The following is a 21,474-nucleotide window of genomic DNA, read 5'->3' as shown; positions in this document are numbered from 1 at the left end:
CAAGGTATAGTTAAGAAAAATTCCTTGCATAACTAATACATCGCATAGGTCATAAAATAGTATTTATAATGAATTTCAATGTGTTGAAGTGGAATGATAAATTCTTTTTTACTTTCTTTTCATTAAAATTATTTTACTTGTGACACTGAGCTGGGCCAAGAAAATTGAAAATCATTCTGCTATGATCTATGCACTAGCTCATTTCATGGACATTAAAAAGATGTAAATGGTGAATGGCAGGATTGGGAGGAGTTTGTCTCACTTGCTGCAGCATCCTGGACTCCCATACAGGGTGGGAGATATTTTATAATCTCTCTGACACACTACAAAGTGTGGGAAGGTTGCCTATGAATATCGTGAAAAGACTGGCTGTCACACTACTCACTTGGACTAAGTTGGATTTTTTTTAATTGAAGGAAAAATAAAAGCCTTAAAAAGTCACCTCATGTACGGAAGCAGTTAGTGCTTATCGCCCTTTTTGAATCATCTATTAAATTATGAAAACTAAAGGTGTTTTTAATTGTGAATTATATATATGGTAAAGATTCTTTCAAGAAACTGGAATGCATTTGACATGTACAGAAAAAGGTTGATATTAGACTGCAAAAAATAAAAAACTCCACTCTTGAATTGGAAGGAAAAGTTAAACTGACTGCTTCTTCTATTGATAAACTGCAGAATTATGGGATTGCAATTATAAGTAATGTTGGAAACTTAATTGAGATGCAGCAGGCTTGGTCAGTTGTAGCTCTTCTTCAAAGCCAATGCATTGTTAATTTCCTTCTCGATCAATGAGCTGGTGCAACTATCAGTGTGCGATTGCAGAAAGAAAAAATTCAGCCAAAAAAAACCTCTATATCAACATATATTTTTAATTTAATTAAACCTACATATATGGAGTTGTGTAAACAAGAGTTATCAAAAAAGTAAATACATAGCAAAACCCAAAACACCAATGAACATTTTAATGGCATTCTATGGCAAATTGTTCCGAAAGAAACCTTCATAAACTTACGAACATTAAATGTTTGGAGCAAATATAAGCGTTGTGTTATTTAATGTTATTTAATGATGGATTTACAGGTTTGCTTGAAGTATTTTTAAGATTAGATATATGTCCTGAATTTTACAGTGAGCAGGGAGTTCAAAAACTTGATAAAAGGCAAAATCAATGACTCTGGCGGCATTCCACAAGTTTTGTAAAAGCGAAAAAAGAAAAATTACGCTTTGTTTGAAAGAAAAAGCACAATGTGTGGGAAACAAAACCAAGGTGTTAGTTACAAAGCAAGGTAATTTTAATCTTTAGAAATCTTTTTTTCACTAAGAAACTGTTCTATAAAAACTTAAAACTTGTTTTCTGAAAAATGCAATTTTCGTAAATAGTACCAATGGTAACTAACAGTAATAACTGAAAATTTTGTGGATAAAATTAAATATTTTCCATATATGTTTCATAGAATCTGATGCAGGCTCTGAAGTGGAAGATTTTAGAAAAATTTATTAAAAGTTGAATTATTGCATTTTATTTTTAGATTTTAAATGTGATAACTATACATTTTGACATATTTCAAGAAAATATGAATAATTCTTAATTATTTCACTTCATTGCATACAAAACAAGTGTAAAAATAAATGCAAATTAAAAAAAACTGTATATTTATTTATGTATACCTTATTCACCATGGTTGTTGGCATAAAGGCAAAATTTAAGCAAAAATTATCCTTTTCTTCACTATTTTCCAAAATTAAAATTACTTAGCATTATTTTTCAAGCTGTTTAATAAGCTTATCTTAAAATTAGTATGTTTAAGTTATAAATGTATGTAGTTAAAAAATGGTACTCGAACAAGTTTGGATACCTTAAACTTAACCCGCATCCACTCGTTGAATGAACATCATTAAGAAGTATTTATTAGTGTGATCTGTTACGATAATAAGATTTGGGTTAAACGAAGCATCATAATCTTTTTTGCAATGAGTTTTAAAGCTGCAGATTATACCTTGATCCAAAGGTTGAAAAATTGATTGTGTTTGCAAGCAGAAATTTGCTTGATGTTAATATTTTCAACATGAAGATGAGCTGGGCAAGTGTCCACTAGTTGTAGAATTTCTCTTTTAGCTATTCTCAGCTTTTGATTCAAATGAACTTCATGAAAAAGGGATGAGTCTTTATTATAGAAATAAATTTCAAGAAGTTGTTTCACATTTTCAAAACATGTGGGTCTCTTTCTTAGCAGATTCATCTTCTCTGACTCTGATATAAATAAAACATATCCATAGGTGTTACTTAGGTTTTCATCATTTTACTACCAACACATTTTTCCATTTTAAATTTCAATGTTTGATGCAGCTTTAATTGATAAAACAGCTCCATCTTGTCACTGTTGAAGATAACATCAGATGAATGCCAGTACAAATTTCTGGCCATTCCAAACTTGACAGTAGGATGCCATTTCTTGATTTACTAACATTGCTTCCCACCTAAACGTTATGCTGTGATAAAGGCAACTTGCAACCGAAGAATATGAATAGGCAAAGGCAAATTTCCATGGGTATAATGTAAACTAGCCTTGCTCACCTCGAGTGACTTTCCAATGAAGCCAGTAATACAGTGAAGCAAATGCACAGGGTCCTGACGAAATTCGTCCAAACTAAATGTAAAGTACAAAGCATGAATCTACTATTTTAAAATTAGTCTTTACTGTTATTTAAATCTTGGAATTTTTATTCTCGAAAATGTTCCATGTGTGCTTTTTTTTTTTTTTTTTTTTTTTTTTTTTACAGAAAAAATTTCATTTCACAATTATTTTTGTACTTAAATATTTGATAAGAGGTAACTATTATTTTAATATTTCTAATGTCATGCTATATTAAATTATGCTTTAATCTTGCTATTATATTTCCATAAATAAATTCTTAAATGTAATGATCAAATCAGATCTTTCTTTGATGCAACCATGGTAACTACAAAATCATTTAGTTTCTGTAAATGGCTTCATAAAGAAGGCCTTTATGGCAGATGACCAATCATATTCCGTCAATTGAAGGAATGTTTGCATTGGGGTCTGTCATCTCATCTAGACTACAGATCTATGGTAAAAAATATTGTCCATAGATGAGCGTAGATTTAGTTTGCAGAGCGATAATGGGCATTGGTTGGCACAAAAAGATCTTGGAACCCGTTGTCATCAATCACACATCTTTGGAAAGGGATAGCATCTGTGTTTAGGGTGGTATCCCTGTATGTGGTCTGATAGAATTGCTCATGCACTGGTCATCTTGGTATCTGGACCTGAATTCTATTGAGCACATTTGAAATGCTTTAAGATAATATTACTATTCTCAAATCTCTTAAATCTTGATAGTCTTAGAAGAACTTTGCAACAGTAAAACAAGTCATTCTACGAAGATAAATTCTCTATTCCAGATGTATTTGTCAAATATTTGTGCTCTTAAGTTTCCATCGTGTTTATTTCGAAAATAAAATTACTATCTTGCATATTATTTCACTTTATTTATACTCGATTAACTTTTCTATTATACTAAGTTTCATCACATACAATTTTTAAATTTTTTTTTTTTCCTTTTTTTTTTAACTTTTCCGTAACTCTTGGAAACAAATGCAAGAGGTTAAGAAACTGCCTAGATTTTGATGTTAAATTTAGTTGTTTATTTAATCCCAACGTATTTAAAGTTTGAGTTTATGCTGTCCCTATTAATATATTTGTCATTTAGTGTTATATGAGTGTATATTCACTATATATGTCATTCAGTATTCTATCCTGTAAATATTTAGATATTTTTTCCTCTAAAGTCTTTCAAAGTATGAATTGCAGAATTACAAAATTTTAACCCAAGTATTTAAATCGAAGTCTGAAAAAGGTTGCTTGCAATGTTCCGTGACATTCATAACCCAAAAATTGTCTGTTGACTTTTTTAATAAATGATTAAGTAGACAACTTTTAGAGCTCTTAGCAGATAAACTTTATTTATTATCTCTTGGCTCGATATACATGCATTTTTTATGCGAAATTTTATGTACACATTGCTTCTGAAGCATCTTTACCACTAAAAAAGAAAGTTATTTTTGCGTGTTTTGTTTGCATTATTAGTTGATTGTTTGGTTTGACTCAATAAACTTATGCTCTGTTCATACTCTTCAAGTATTCGGAAATGAGGATGATCAGTCATAGGCACAGCTGAATATGTTTGCAGATCAGGTGCATTATAGATTAGACGTCTGTTCTCTGGTTCATGAACTGGAATGTGAAATAAAGTTGATACCATTTTAGCCGCAAGAATAGAAAGAAGAATCATCAGTAAAAGAATTGCTGCTGCACAGATGAGAACCAACATATCTGCCATACCCCTGCAAAGAAAAACATAAGTGTCATTAGAATTTTTACAGAAATTTCCCTTGTAAAGAAATTGTTATTGTACCAAATCCCTCGTCCTATCTTCACACAGTTTCAAAAATATGAAAATTATACTAGCATTTCGGTGAAATTCATATATAGACTTCATAAAAACCAAGGAGTCGATTGATTTGGGAACATGTAATCATGTATTGGCTAATAAAACATTAACCACTTTGCGTTATGTATAGTTAATCGTCTGCAATGGATGAAAGTTGCCCAGATCGCGAATATATATAAATGGAGGAAATAATATGTCAGTATTTCGTTTCTTCTCGATATGAGAAAAGCGAAAAATTTATCTGATTGAGACAAGGTCTAGGGCGTCTTGATAACTTCTCCGAAACAACAACGCTGATGTCGCCCAGATGGTATAGTAGTTAGGGGAGCTTACTATTGTACCGAAAGGTAAGGGTTCGAATCCCGGAGAAGGTATGGATGTTTGTAAATGTATAGTGTCGGTGCGCATGGCGGCACTCTAAGTATGCGGCCAGTCGAAACTCCTCTCTTGTGGAAGGGGAGAGGGGTAGGAGACCCCCGGGGTGCTGTCTCTCAAAATTGGGAGTGGAAAATAGAAGTCCAACCTTGCTTAGGAGTAGGCTGTGGGAACCATTGTTCCATGTAATTTAGACAAGCCTACAACGCAGGGCATCTTGATAACATTTCCGAAACAACAAAGCCGATAGACTGTTTATATTGTGTTAGGAGTCATCCACTTCCGAACGATAATCGCCCCGAAACTTTTATTTGAGATGAAGCTTGTGAACTAGACTTCAAATTTGAATTTCGCAATCTGTAACGCGGAGAACAGAGCATATGAAGTGGCCAGTTGACGTAATATTTACTGACATGATTAGCAAACATAATTTATGTGAGAAATGTGAAGCATTATGTCATCATCATCACAGATCACTTAACCCATCATAAAATTAACGCGTTTCATATACGAACAGTGTTGAAGCGTTCACCACCAGGTATGAAATGATGACAGTAGATTTTCAGGTAAAACGGAAAAGGCATTAAATACACTCATGTCCATAAATTAAGGATAATTCGGAGTCACGCGGAAATCGAACTCTAAAATAAATATATCACATGTAAAATCACTACACACATCTTCAAGAATCATATGCAAATTTCAGGAAGTAACCAGATGACACCGATTATACGTCACAATGACGAGAGTGATATATAAGGAATGCAGGCAAAGAAGTAAAATTGTTCGCAGGCGCTTTATAAGCATTTCGGTGCAATAACCGAATAGTTATGACACAAAGGACGCATTTGGATGATTTTTTACGTGGTAGAATTATCGGCCGTCTGGAATGTGGGCGTACCCAATTGGAAGGATCAGACGAACTTGGAATTGCCCAGAGTGTCATCTCCAGGCTTTGGCAACGATTCCAAGATGATGGTAATGTGAGTAGACGTTATAGCACAGGTCGCCCCAGAGTTACAACGCCGAATGAGAACCGGTATTTGGCAGTTACTGCCAAAAGAAACAGGCGGAGCACAGCCTCAGACCTGTCTCATCAGCTCTCTTCAGCTACTGGTACGACAATTTCAAGGCAGACCGTGTACAGACGCTTAGGGCAGATTGGTCTATATGCTCGTAGACTTGTCAGATGCGTTCCTCTTACTGCAACTCACTGTCGCCTGCGGTTAGCCTGGAATAGAGAGCATGCATTGTGGACACCACAACAGTGGGCTTGTGTGATGTTTTCCGACGAGTCCAGGTTTAGCTTGCAGTCTGATTCTCACCGGACTTTCATATGGAGAGCTCCAGGTACCCGTTACCACCAAGAAAACATCATTGAACGACACCGTTACGGTGGTGCAGGAGTGCTCGTTTGGGGTGGAATTATTCTGAATTCGGTTCCAGAACTGACCTGTATGTTCAAATTGGAACCATGAAAAGCCAAATCTATCCAGACGTCATTCTAGAACAACATGTACTTTTGTTTCGGGGCGCCATGGGCGCACAATTTGTGTTTATGGATGACAACGCCCGTCCTCACCGTGCAAACATCGTAAGCGAATGCCTTCAGTCTTAGGATATCACCCGTATGGACTGGCCAGCATTCTCACCGGACCTTGAATCCAGTAGAGCTCGTGTGGGACATGTTTGGCCGATGAGTTGCAGCCCGTCAACCTCCTCCTACATGTCTACCGGAACTTCGGAGAGCATTGCTTTTTGAGTGGTGTAATATCTCCCAAGATCAGATTGATAATTTGACACTCAGCATGCCTAGGCATTGTACGGACTGTATTGCATCGTCTGGGAGACATACAATGTATTAACAATCATAGCAACCATGTAATATTGGTTTTTTGTAAATAGGTTTTTTTTTTTTTTTTTTTTTTTCTCTCTTTACCTTTTGTTTAATATATAAGCTTTACAAATAAGTCAAATTTGTTTTGCTTCTAACTTCATTTGCCTGATTTTGCATTAACCTTTATTTATGGACATGAGTGTATTATGAAAGATAGGTTTGTTGAGTTCAAAATTAAGGTAGCTGCTTCTTTGACCAACTTTTTTAAATGCTAGTAATTAATTGCAAACACCATGTAACGCACCTTCTGTAATTCGATGTACATATGCTTGCGAAATCGGACCACTTTATGTTCCATTATACCATTTGTCTCAAGAATTATGACAATTTGTCATATTTTGTTTCGTGCTGTAATTTTGAGCAATTTAATTACTGCTAAGAATTTTAACTGCTCTGATAAGATAAACAACTTCTGTATAAAGCACTTGCCAGTATATGCTAAGCTGTCTAATCTCTTGGATACTTCTGCATCATCTCCATCACTATAGCCTATTACTTGAAAATGAAGGTTGTTTTATGCCGCCTGATTGGATTCGTAACCATGGGAGCAACAGCTGCAGAATAAAGATCCAATTAGTTATTCTTTCCCCTCTTCTATTCCCTTTACTCTATTTCATTTCATGAAATGTGGGTGAGTGATGGTTACAGCCTCAAATGATGCGGGGAAAATAAATGCTGTGCGTTGCTAATGTCACGCGCTACTATCGCAAATGAGGTGGTAGCAACGGCCTTGGAGAGCCTGTTTTAGAGTAATAGACCATAATATTTGTACCTCAACATGAATATCAAAAGCCGATTGGCTATTTGTATATTATGTTTGCTACTCGACAATACGGATGTTATAGAAAAATCATATGGTTTCCTACTCTGTTGACATAACACTTAAAATTTTTTTAACAGTAATATACTAATATCTATAAGCCCTGTACATTTTGCGTTGTGTTTTCGGATTAACCCTGAAATCAACTTGAGAATGAGAAGGGTGAAAATCATGAGCACACACACAAAAATTTAACCTTTGAATGATGTAGAAAAACTTATTTATTTAACTATTAATGCCAATTATAAATATATATATATCCATTAGTAAAAAAAAAATATCAAAATATATTCAACAAAATTTGAACTATTGTTTTACACATTTTACATCCTTGTAATTACTATTAAATTTAATATTGCAAATCTGGTAAAACATACCAAAATAAACTATAAATTTAAGAAACACTACCCTCCCCGGGGAGAAAATAATAAAAAAAAATTTAACAAGCTACACTTTCTACTTCACACAGAATTCATCAATACAACAAAAATATTGCTTAATATTGCACTCAATATAATCATTTAAATACTATTATTGCACATAACAATTTTATTTATTTAATTTTTTTTCTTAGATTAATTAAATATGGTTTTAACCGGATAAGATAAGTATTGACACATTTACTATTCTATCAAACAAGTTCGTCCTGAGAAACAAGAATGCTCTAATACAAGCACTATTTCAAATCATCCTCACCAATGAGTAATTAAAAAAAAAAACATTAAAGTAAATAATTTCCTGAAGAACTTAATTTTCTTAACCATTAAGTTAAGTTACAATAATTTTAATAAGGTTATAAATCTTTATTCCATTTAATGCCTTTACTTGATTGATACACCAAAGAAAAATGATTTCTATAGAGTTAGGATAAAATTATCAACTACAAAAAAAAATTTAGGGTTCAACAAATTAACAAATTAAGTTAATTCAATCATTTTAACTGCAGGAATCTATAATATTTAACTAACCAAGAATTAACCAAAAAGAAAAAAGGAACTTATCTGTTAAGGATCATCAAACAAAAGAAATCCATCGAAGCTCATGAGGAATGCTGGCAGCCTGTTGAATGAAAAAAAAAAAAATGTTCGACGAACAGTTTGGATTCAATTACTGTAGCCTAGAAGTTCTAGTAGATTTTAGGATGAACAATTGAGGTTCCATTACGGCAAGATAAGTGAAATACAGTGCTGGCGGCCTGTTGAATGGAAAAAGATGTTCGTAGAACAGTATGGATTCCTTACGGTAGCCTTGAAGTTCTAGTAGAATTTAGGATGAGCAAATGAGGTTCCAAAAGCAACGTGTTTAATTTATTCATTATGGTAGCCTTGAAGTTCTAGTAGAATTTAGGATGAGCAAATGAGGTTTCCAAAAACAACGGTTTTTAATTAACGCTCTGGTCTCGAGTGAAGCGAAGAATCAATGGTGCGCATCATTTTTCTAGAAATTTACTTCTGTATATTTTCCTTGAGATACACAAACACACACAACAAAAACTGATAAAGAATTTCGATTTGTTTTTTTTAAAGACATAGATGCCCATACCTACGGCCCGCGCTCACAGCGCTTAGCCAAGAGGCCCGTAGGCCTATCGGGAAGAAGCTCCATTTTCTTCGTCGGAGTCAGCTGTCGCCTCCGGCCAATTCAAAGAGCAACAGAAGTAAAGTGCAAAAAGTGTCAAAAAGTGAGCTCGTCCCCTAAAACAACCCGTTAAAAGGGAGAGCGCCGGACTGCCCAGTTGGCGCAACCCATTTTTTCCCCGAAAGTTGAAATAGTTGCAACCACAGCATACCCTCATGTTATCAAACTCGCCAAAACCACTATTTTGAAACCTCAACGGAAAATCTAAGTCGCCAAACCCTCGCCAAATAACTGCCACCTGCGACCGGGGGAGATTAGGAATTTCAACAACCCTGCAAGGGTCCCAACGAAAGAACGCTGAAAACTCGCAAAAAAGTGACTTTTCAACCGGAAAGAAGGCATTTCATCCCCCTTTAACTAAATCACAAGCGAAACGAAGAAAATCTACTAATTAAAGCTCATAACTGAAATGCAATTAAAGTTAGAAAAATGAAAGTTATGCCAAATTAAAGAGCTAATTTTTCTGCAACTAATGATATTAAATACTAAGGAATCAAATTAATTTTTGACATGAAAAACTGAGTTTATTACGCAGAAACAAAAATACTTATCCATTGTCTGCATGTACAAGATTGAAGACGCAGTTCGCGTAAACTCGGAAAGCCAAAATATATTACACTAGAATCAATAGGCCCAAAAAGAATATAACCAAACTTGTGTAGCTCAAATTTTGAATAATTATAACTTTAAAATTTTGATTTTTATTAATCACTTAGTTAAATTAAATTCGCTACACAACACGGATGCTAGTTACTACTGTACGATACACATGTCACCTGCCAAGATTGTACTTTAACTCACAGTGACCAGGTAGTACAACGTGACATAGTATGTTGACGAGTTCGTGGTTATATTGCAAGTGCACAAATGCCACACCTAGCATCTATTGTTTTCTTCATATACTTGAACACTCTGAAGTTTCGTGGTGACTGTCGTCGGAAAATCCTAAAGGTTCCCTTAGTAGTAATGGTCACATATACTTAATATTTCAAGTTACAGACAAGACGATGAAGATTACATGATCAGTCACGCTTAATGAATGCCAAATATCAAAGCAGGCTATTTGCTCTTCTCTGCAACATCAGGAGAGACACTATAGGTGATATAACCAGAATTACAATCGAAATGATGAATCCAGTCTAACCGAATACTCATATTGGGTTTCCGCAGACATGAGCACATTCGGAGGATTATAGTCACTTTATTCATCGCAAAGATGCTTGCAGTGAGAACGTATTCTTTAACATTAAACTAAACGATATGTAAACTCACGCGATATCTAGAAGAGAGTCAGTCGTACAGTCAAATTCTAATTTTTACTACATTACGTGGGCGAGCGGTCTTAACGAGCGTTTTATACAGGATTTCTTGTTGACTCTTTTTTTTTTTTTTTTTTTTTTTTTCTGAAGAACCCATCTTTGGCAGATGAATAAAATCTAATAGGTCAACTTTTGATAGCAAGAAAAGAGCCAGCATCGTATCAGGTAGATAATTCTATTGTTTAACTTTCTCGGTATGGTTGAATATTAAGAAATATAAAATACAGTAGCCATTCATAATACATATTTTGAATAACTGGATTATTTAGAAACAAGCTTGAAATTTTCAATAATTATATTCACCATACCTTTAAAATTTTCAAAGCTATTCGTACCATTTTTTAAAAGCGTCGTTTAATTTTTTACTTCTTTCTATAAATTATTCAAATGGATAAATGAAAGTAAAGAAAATGATAACATATACATTGGATAAATTAGTAGAAGAAGGTTTACCAAATATTATTTACTAGTGCGTTTATGATTAAGAATCGGTTACAAGTGGATGGTCACTGTGCCTTTCTACTTTCATTATCACACATCTTCCGCATTTAAATGCCAATGAGTTCAAACATGCTTAAAACAGAGTTTTCTCGTCATTGTTCTCTGTAATTCTCTCATCTCGTTATCCAGAAATTTTCGTATATGCACTTGTTCAAAATTAAAAAAAAAAAAAAAAAATTAAGTTATTGTTTAGTGTTGTCATTATTTATGTTAGTAAAATTCGGTATTTAATCCAACTCAGATGGAACAAACTCGTATGACATTCTAACAAATTGAATTAATATTATGTCTGACAGGACTGTATTAACGCTGTTATATGCGTGTTTAAAAAAATTACCTTATTGATTATTTTTATTACTTTCGTAATTAACATCTTTCATTAAGCTGAGCAGATTTCTTCATATTAAATAAAGAGTTACTGTTTCTCGTAAACTTGTACTATTATTTTTTACCTGCACTACGGGTTACGATCCTCAGCGCCTTAGTAGCGTGTTTAAAGGCACCTATATTAATTTACTTTTATACGTTTGTAAAATCAGCGAAAAACTTCTAATTCTAATATAATAAGAAATGAAAGTTTGTACTAATTAAGTATAATTTTAAAATGTCATAATTGAACAGTATATCTTTCAACACGCATATACTTCAATCTTGTAGGTTGACTGTTGATTCTAAGGATTCAAACATGACATGCAGAAGATTTAGTGTTCGAAAACAATACTTTTAAATTAATTTCACTTTATTATTAAAATATTTTTATTAACTATATTTCTTAAAATACATTTATTTCATTATTAAATTATTTATTATTATTTAAATTTAAGTTATTTATTATTAAAAATCTTTTTTATTGTATGGCGCAGACATGGAGCTATAGACGAAACATCTGCTAGAAGAATAAAAGAGGAAAGTAGCTTCTGGCGGAAAGTTGTTGAGAGAATCTTGCATGTGACTCTAAACTTTTGAAACATAGCAGTCTCGCTTGTGGGGCTAGTGGAAGACCTAAACATGCCAATAAGGTTTTTTTTTTTTTTTTTTTTTTTTTTTTTTTTTTTTTTTTTTTGTCAATCTTCGAGCTCTCGCAAAAGTATGATTCAGTGTTATGCTAATTGCTCCAGCGTTCACATGGTGCTGTAAAATATTTATGTCTCAAAATCTAAAATAAGCTTATCAACTTTTTAACATATGAGCTTTTAAGCATACGAAGATGAAGATAATATGACTCGGGAACTTCAACATGCCTTATTTTTTTCACTAATTTTCGATACATCCCAAGATGTCTCTAAAGTTGACCAAATGAGTGAAGTTTATAAATATGTAAAAACAGTGAATGACAAAACAGTAAAACATACTGAGTTAAAAATTTGTTAATTTTATATCTCTTTTTAGGAAAGTAAACAATATATCATCAAAGGCCTTGAAGAAGTTAAGAAATCGCTTTTTGGTTTTATCGAAATATCGTGGGCAAGGATATGGTGATGCACTGGTAAATAAGTGGGGCATATAAAAAATGATGTACAACAACGCGTAAAAGGGAAATCCATATGCTTACTTTGTGCATTGTGTATCCCGTAACTTAAATTTAGTTTTGAAATATGCTATTGAAGGAAACATAGAAATCTGAAAATGTACAAAATATGTATTGCTATTTTAGTCATAGCATTATTCACTGGGAAAATTGAAAACAATATACCAGAGTGGATCGCGTAATGCGAAAATGGCATTAAATTTCTAAACCCAGCTCGTTGCATGATGTATATATGCTTTAAATTTCCATATATGCTCTGCATGATGCATATATGCATATATGCCATATGATGCAATATATGCTTCAAAGCCAAAGATGTAGCTAGGATTTTCAGCGGCCGAGGACAACTGAAAATTTTGCGCCCGTTTGCCAAAAATGGAAAATATTTCTTTTAAAAAATTCATAATACCGATTTGGCGATTCTTGGATCCTGCATCCGAGCATAGCTGTCTTCCCTTGCCTTCCCTTGTAACTACGCCACTAACATTGATTTGGTGATGTGATGAAATATCTGAAGCATATAATATTGACTAGCTAAAAAAAGCAAAGAAACGATTGAAGCGATACAACTAAAAAACTAGAAACGTTTGTTCTATTTTTACAAATTTATTTATTTTATTGTACAGTTCCAAGTTTGGAATTACTAAGCATTGTTTCAAAATCTTTTCCATCTGAAACCATCGATCTATTATCAGCATATGGATTACTGCAGAATGTCTTGCTTAAAATTACAGAAATGTGAGGAAACTTTGGAGAATTAAAAATATTTTTATCCAGAATCCATTAAAAATGTTTTTATTGTGAATAATGAAAACTTGGATAACGTATGGGTAATGGAGGATAAACTATTTGAAATGAACTCAACTACAGAAATTTATTCTCCTCGTGCTGATACTTGGTGTAATGAATACTGTGCGTGATAAAATCTATAACTTAGAAAAACAAATTTAGGAACTGAATGTTCACAGACAGTCTAGAGGTAAATATTGACGCTCTCCCTTTAATCGAAGCAAGAGTCGTAGTCATTAAAGAAAAAAATATATTCCTGATGGATCATACTGCTGCTATAATTTTAAATTTGATGATAAATGTTACGCTAATAATTGTAAAAGCCCTTGTAGCTGGAGAAGGCGTCAGAAAACTCCGTTCAGCAGTAGATTCGACGGCAGATTCTGCTCCAGAAGAATTAAAAGATTGTCGTAAATACCGAATATTCGTTACAGATAAAATAACAAGTTTACGTTTTTTTTTGTGGACAGCGGTGCGGACTTATCTAACATTCCGGCAACATTAAACCGTAAAATATCGAATTCTTTTAAATTGTATACTATGCAAATGGGAGAATAATACCGCTTTGGGTTTCAAAATTTTCATTCTGGATTTAGACCTGCGTCGGTCATTCCAATTTCTTTTTTGTAATCGCTAAAGTGGATAGAGGTATTTTAGGCGTAGATGTTTTTTAATCAAATTTAAATTACTTATTGAGATGCATAACAAAAAATTAATAGATAGCGTCACAGATTTTCACGTCCGGGTCACCAGATATGCTGAGTCAATATATGGGATAATTCCAGGATGGTTTAAGCATTATAAAACTATAACATGAGTGTAAAAGAAATTAATTTTTAATTTAGCGCATACCAGATTTTAGTTTAATATTTTTTGTGTGCGCAAAATTGTTCATATTATCTGCAAAACAAAAAGCTTCTATATTTATTCATAGGTTCCATTTATAAGGATAAATGACCTTTTTCAGCAGCCATGTTCTTCTTAGAAATGTAAGTTCTTAGAAAGACGGGAATGAAAAAGCAAAGTCGGGCAGTTTGTAGGTTTTTTTGTTTTTTGCTTTCCCTTCGTATATTAAACTGACCGTACATTTGGTAGACTACCAGTATTAGGGATACATTTTTGAGGGGGAAGGCTTTCCAGTATTATCAAAAATCACGGTTTTGCGATTTCTAATAACATCAGTTATCTTAAATAAACTGGATTCTGCGTTCTTTCACAAAAAATCCAATATATTAATCGTTTTTTGTTTCTTTGATCTTAAAAAATTACAGCAAACTCAGGAAAATGCATGCCATGTCTTACCTTTTTCCTCTTTACAATCCAGTGGTAACAGAAAATTAAACTAAGATGTATATTCTAGCAGTAATTGTGGCTATTGCATCAGTAACAGTAAATGAAACTACTTGTACAGGTTCTGGGATAATTTAAATATAACAGGGAAAAAAGTTTGAAATATATATATCTTATTTAATGGCAAACTTTGAAGTGAAAAATAGAATAAAGCCGAGGTGGTAATTAATCCACCTCGGCTGCCAGTTCCCTATTCAAAAAGGATTAGCATTCTACGCAATCCAAATTCCTTCTCTTCATTACGGATTCAACTTTTACGTTCTACACCATCAATATTGCCCCTGTTTTATTACACACGCACATATATATAGTAGATTGAATGAATTGAAATTCACTGAAATCGAAAACAAGTTTTTCTAATACTTGTGCAATAGCTGCAAAATAAGATAATAATAATTTATTTACTAGGAGATAATATAATCAATATTTCTTTAGTATATACATATCAAATGTTGTATGACCTTAAATTCATTTAGTGCGAAAACAAGTTACTACTACTTGCGCAACTGCTGCAAAGTAAGTTAATAATAATTTGTTTACTAAAAAATATTGATGAATTGATTATATTATCTCCTAAGTTTAATTATAGTAGGATTATCTTAAAAGAGTGAATCCATACTAGTAAGTTATATTTGTTTTGAAGTAACTTGAAAGTAAAATGTTAAAAATGTAAATCATGAATAACAAAATTTCAATTGTAAAAACAATAAATTAAAGGCAAGAATTAAATTAAATGCATGTAATCATTGTCATTGATCGGAAATTAGTTGACTTTTCAAGAGGAACAAACCAACTCCCGTTCAATGAACAATAATTAATAAATAAATACGAAGGTGTTTCGTCTTTACTCGAGCAATAAGGCTAAGCCAAACCGGCAATTCAAGTCAGGCCAAATATTTCCGTGAATAGAAGGGATTATGAGCCAATTCTGATATTCAAAGAACTTATTCCTATTAAGCATTTTAGCCAATTCAATTTTGAGTGAAAAGCAATTTCTGCAGTAAATTTCTATAAAGCTCGAGCAACCGTCCCCCGACACCTTCGTGTTTATGCATTTGAGTTCAATATTATTTGTAAAAATTAAACATTGGAAATTGTAATTATGAAATAGAATTCAAAGTAGTTGATATAAACATTAGAAAATTACAAAATATAAGATAAATAATGCAAACTTTGCAAAAACAAATCAAAAATAATATAAAAATAAAAATATAATAAGAAAAGTGAATGTACATGAAGATATAAGGGCCAGAAAAAGTATTAATTAACTTACGTTCTTTCTAGCGGGGAGTGGGCAAAGTGTTCTCTTCGCGTCTGGCTCAGAAGTGTAGTGTTTCCGAAAATTCTGAGCGGCAGCGGGGGACTTTGAATAATATCAATCGGTAAGACTTGGGTGAAGTAATTTATGGTAGTGGGTGGGACTCGGAATTCTTGAGGGATGTATTCTGTGGAGTTCTTATTTGAGTGAAATCTTCTGTTAAAATTATTTTGAAAATACTAGTGAATGGAAATTAATTAATTTCTGGCTAATTATCGTGTCGAAACGATTAAGATTAAAATTTTTTGTAGTTAATTATTTGAAGATCTAGATAGTCTATGCTATTTTGTGAATTATTAGTTTTATTAAGTGTAAGACAATTTGGATAAATCTCGGAGTGTTCAATTTTACTAAAATTATTAATTGTAATAAGGTCATCAATATATCTGTAAGTGTGCTTGTAGTAATTTAACTCTTGTGGTTGTACATTTTTTTGGAAGTTAAATTCTTTGATAAATAAAAAGATATTACAGATCGAGGTACTGGAATGTAAGCCCAATGGCAGAACTCTGACTTGAAAGTTGACTTGAAGTTGATTTTGAAATCTGATGTAGTTATGAAAAAGTGTGCATTTTAGGTAGGTTTTCCATTTGTTAAGAGTCATAATTGTGAGCATATCAGGGAAGAGTTTAGGCAGATCTAGTAGACTAGTATAGATTTCTTCTAGAGGAAGTGAGGTATATAAGTTTTCAAAGTCATAGCAGTTAATGTTTTGTATGTTAATTGTTTGAATGGCTTTAATGACAGGAATGTTATTATGGATGATCCAGAAATAGTTATAATTAGTGTTACAATCGTTGAAAATAAATTTACAGATTTTTTTAAGTTGAATTGGAAAATAATAGTCTACATTTTTCTTGTAATTATTAGTTCCATTAGCTATAAATCTAAATTTTAATGGTGTTTTATGGAATTTGGGACTGCATAAAGGTTAGTAAATCTGTTGTAGTTTGTATTTAAAGTAATATTGAGATTTTTATGAAAAGTTTTAATTCTGTTTATTATAGATGTTTCTGTAAGATTGGCTAATTGATAAGTAGTAGCGTTGAGAAGTTCTTTATGAATAATTTCTGCGTAGAATTGTTTTCATATAATTCTAAAGTTATTATTTGCTTTATCTATTTTTGTAATAGTAAAAAGTTGTTTTAATTTTTTAATATCTGATGTAAGTTGCGACCAATTCAATGTACTTTTAAACTTGAGGTGACTGATTTCGTTGGATATGCGTTGAAGAATTTTATCTTTCCATTTTAAAAAGGTATCTAAAGGTAAATTCAGTTGATAGCTTGCTTTAACTATAACTTCGTTGATGTTGTTTTCGAAAGTCTTGTAACAGTAATTTTTAGTTATGTTTCTGATTGATCTAAATTTTGTACCATAACTCATTAGTGTTTTTAGTTGATGGTTTTGTATGATATCCAGGTTGCCAGTAATTATGTGCTGGTGATATAATAGATTGGAGAAGTTTATTACTTAGGTAGAATGATGACATTTACAAACAGATCTAGCCATTAATTTAACATAATTTTTATTGTTGGCTTAAACAATTCTTTAGACGCATAATCTGATTTACAATCATTATGGGTGCAATATGCGCTTGACAATTTTTGGAAGCTTAGATCATAAGATACACAATGAATTAGTAGAAAGAAGATTTTTTATTTGTCAAATGCCAGTTACATTGGTCGTTAGGCCATTAAACTCCTTGCTTGCCAATGGCGCTGAAATCTATAAGAAAAATTTGTCAGTGCTTCACACTCGTCCAAATGTTCCGCCGTCATTGGCCGTCCACTATTATATAAAACACACAGCGGCGAATCAGCTAGTCCAATGCGAAATAAATGATTCTGTAGACAGTCATGTCCCGTCAATAGTCTAAAAGATGCAACCACAACTGTTCGCGGGCGGTCAGGAACAAAAGCTGGGTTTGATGAGAGAACACTCCAAGGCTTGCCCTCACTAGCCCGAGTGGCAAAATCTCTAAAAGTCTTTTGATATGTTAGCGATGTCAGAAGCTTAATAGAATGCACTCGTTTTTTCACTCGTTTTTGGCTTTTGGAGAACCGTAGCTCCCTTTTTCGCATACATAGCAGCCATCTCATTCCCATAAATACCACAATGTGAAGGTACCCATTGAAAAGACATCTTGTGGGAAAATTCTTTTATGACTTCCTGACACTGTTGAACGCATGTGTTCTTACACTCTTGGTAAGAGGAGATGGCCTGCATTGCTGAAGTCGAATCAGACAGTACAACAGCCCTCCTGAACGAGCTCTGTCTCAATGATAATTGTTGGAGAGCTACATGAATGGCTTTCAGTTCTCCATCAAAGTGAGTGGAGTAAGCTCTTACAGGTATGTAGAAACTGAAAAGCTTGCTAAAAACTTCAGCTCCAGCCCCTTGAATCCTATCGGTCAAAGAGCCATCCGTATATATATGTATCCATTCCTCAGCTGGAAAACGTTGTTCAATTGTTTCCAAAGCTATAGTTACTATTTGCTTTGGACTCATTTCCTTCTTATCAACTTTCATTTCCAGGTCCAACCGCACATCAAGGAAGCTATAATCCAGCGGATTTAGCAAGAACAGCAATGCCGGTTTCAGTGTTCTTAAATGATTGTATTGTTCTAGGCGAGAGACACACTGCAGAAAGCCATTTTGTGTCTTCAGATTTCGTTGTTAATTATAATCACAATTCCTCCAATGAGGATTACTTGGTAGACAAATAATCTCTGGAAAAGGATGAAACCTTTTTTCTGAATCAGGTTTGTCGCTGGTTGGTTTGCCGATACCAACTGCATTTCCAGAATGGGAGTCGTTTTAACAACCCCGGTTATAATGCACAGTGCCTGATTTTGGAAGACCTCTAGGCATTGTATCACATCTCGTGTAGCCGAGATCAATATCTCATAACAATAATGTAGTATTGGTCGAATATACATTTTATACGTCGAGTTGAGAGTCTCTCTACCACAACCCCATTTAACACCAGCTAAGCGTTTAAGGATAAGTCTACACTACGCCTTAGCAACCTTAGTAATCTACACTACGCCTTAGCAACTACATGCTCTGCATGCTTTCTCCAGGTTAGGCGCTTGTCAAAAATAGAGCCAAGATAGGTGGCGCCATCCGTCTGCTGCAAAACCGACTTCTCATACATTAGTCTAGGAGTAAAGTGTTGTCTGTTGAGGGAGAAAAACTGGCAAGTAGTCTTCCCCTGATTAACTCTCATATTATTAGCAGAACACCACTCCTCAAGGTCTCTGGAGAGCAGAGTTTAAGATTCATTTTAAACCATCTTGATGTTTTCTTTAGCTCTGGCCCATACGACAAGATCATCGGTAAAACGGGCAGTGTTCACGATTCCATCTGATTCTAAGATGACTGGTAGGCCGTTAATAAAAATGTTAAAGAGAATAGGGCTAATAACTGTGCCCTGAGACAAACCCGTTTCAACTTGTTTATATTTTAAAGTGCTGGTGCCATAACGAGTAGCACAAAAACGTTGGATCAAGAAATGTTTTAACCAAAGGAACATTTTTCCGCCAACACCGAATGTCTGAAGTTTTTGAACAGCTTTTAACCTCCAAACGTTATCATAAGCTGCTTGGAAATCTACGTAAACAGCCAGTACCGAATTTCGTTCATCGAGTGCATCTTTAATTGAGTGGCTTAAGAATACAACTTGCTGACTTGTAGAATGATAATTTCTAAATCCCGCTTGTTTGGAAGATATTAAACCATTGGTTTCCAAGTACCACTTAAGACGGGAAACAATCATTCTCTCCGTTATCTTTGATAACACACTAGTTAAAGCAGTTGGTCTATAGCTGTCCAAATCCTGCTGTGGTTTGTTCTTTTTAAGAATTGGGATCAAGATGGCCTCTTTCCAGGCAGAAGGAACAGTCGAGTTCCAATTCTTATTATAGAGCTTCAGGAGGACATTCAGGGTGTTTTCGCCAAAATTCTTTAAAAATTCAATATGGATATTGTCTGGGCATGGACTATTTTTACATTTCATTTGTCCAATAGCTCCCCGCAATTCAGAAATAGTAAAATCTCTATTAAAAACCAAAAATCCGCGAGTGCTAGAAAAAAAATTCTCGGTAATTGTTTTTCTAAGGATCTTTTGCCTCTTCTTTAGATAATTTTTAAACGCTGTCTTTTGCAATAAAATGAGTTAAAAGCATCCGCAATGACCAGATCATCCGTCAGTATTTTTGAACCTATTTTCATGGGTTCTCTTCCCTGAACACTCTCTTCCTTTTTCACTCCATTCACAAAATTGTAAACCTTTTTTCCGTCCTTTCTATAATCTGTATTAGTAATGAAATCATTAAAGCATTTTTTTTTCCGCAATAATTTCTTTTCTAAGGATGGCTACACTCCTTCTCCATCTTTGGATGTCCTTAGAATTTTTTGTTTGTTCAGCAACATTTCGGGATTCAATGGATATACCCTTTAAATCAGTCAATCTATCATTCCAGAAAGCCTTGAACCTTCGTTGTTTACCTCTTGGTATCCACTTCTTTGCGGTTGTCAAAATTAATTCAGAAAAATGAGAGAATGCCTTGTCGATGCTCGTCTCAGGGTTTAAAAACTTAGGTGGCTGGGAAAAGATAGTCTCAAGTTCCCAGAAAAAGTTTTCCCACTTCGCCTTCTTAAAATTCCACCTGTTTCTCACTTTATTTACTAAAGGGTAAGAGGTTTGTAATCCAAAACTGGTCGTGATCATACGATGTCCAGGATCATAAATGACTTCCCTTCTTACATCCCCAGCTAAATCAGCAGTAGCTAAAATCAGATCGGGATTTGTACCATTTCCGTTATAATGAACGTAAGAAGGAATATCCGTGTTCTGGTAGATTAGTTCTAGTCTGGTTGAGTTAATTAGGTCCTACATTATCCTCCCGGAATGGTTAGAATCGTTATAATTCCAGCGGGAGCTATGAGCATTAAAATCTCCACAAAGGATAGTTTTATTACGGAAGGAAAGACCCTGGAAACTTAATTTATTATTGTTCGGTGGGCTATAACAAGCATAAATAGTGAAATGGGTTTTTTGTTTCCAAACGTCGATTTGGACCACCTCAGCACCAATATAAGAGGATAAGTTACTGATAATATTGAATTTGGACATCAAGTTCTTTTTAATACCAACCAAGATCCCACTAGCGATTCTTCTTGATTTAGGCAAGAGCTGTAGAAAGTAGTTATCAAAAGAATAGTATTTCATATCGTCCCTAGACAAATTTGCCTAAAAAATAAAAAATGCATCTATTTGTCGATCATTTAATTCAGTCATAAGCTGTGTTTTCTTTTATTGGGAAAAACAACCCGCATTCCATTGAACAATCACTAAGCGCTGTTTGCCCCGAAAAGGACAGTTTGGAGGATCTCTAGGAGCCATCAACAAGCGGCAAAGCTGTAGCAGATTTAGCGTAACACAGGGTGCATCACGAG

At 33.8% G+C, this 21,474-nt stretch overlaps 1 long non-coding RNA gene across 1 annotated transcript in view; it reads right to left on the bottom strand.

The window, feature by feature from the left end:
* Positions 1 to 3,960: 3,960 nt before the first annotated feature.
* Positions 3,961 to 21,474, bottom strand: part of LOC118204122 (uncharacterized) — a 29,177-nt gene continuing 11,663 nt past the window's right edge. Inside the window, exon 2 of the long non-coding RNA XR_004760740.2 lies at positions 3,961 to 4,369. This is a non-coding gene — a long non-coding RNA (uncharacterized LOC118204122). The remainder of the gene's footprint in view (positions 4,370 to 21,474) is intronic.

The sequence above is a fragment of the Stegodyphus dumicola genome, chromosome 4 (genome assembly GCF_044657685.1).
Source record: "Stegodyphus dumicola isolate Sdum_Otavi_A_Nest chromosome 4, ASM4465768v1".
NCBI classification, from domain to species: Eukaryota; Metazoa; Arthropoda; class Arachnida; order Araneae; family Eresidae; genus Stegodyphus; species Stegodyphus dumicola.
Note: the sequence above shows the minus strand (reverse complement) of the source record. Positions and strands in the feature narration are given on the sequence as shown.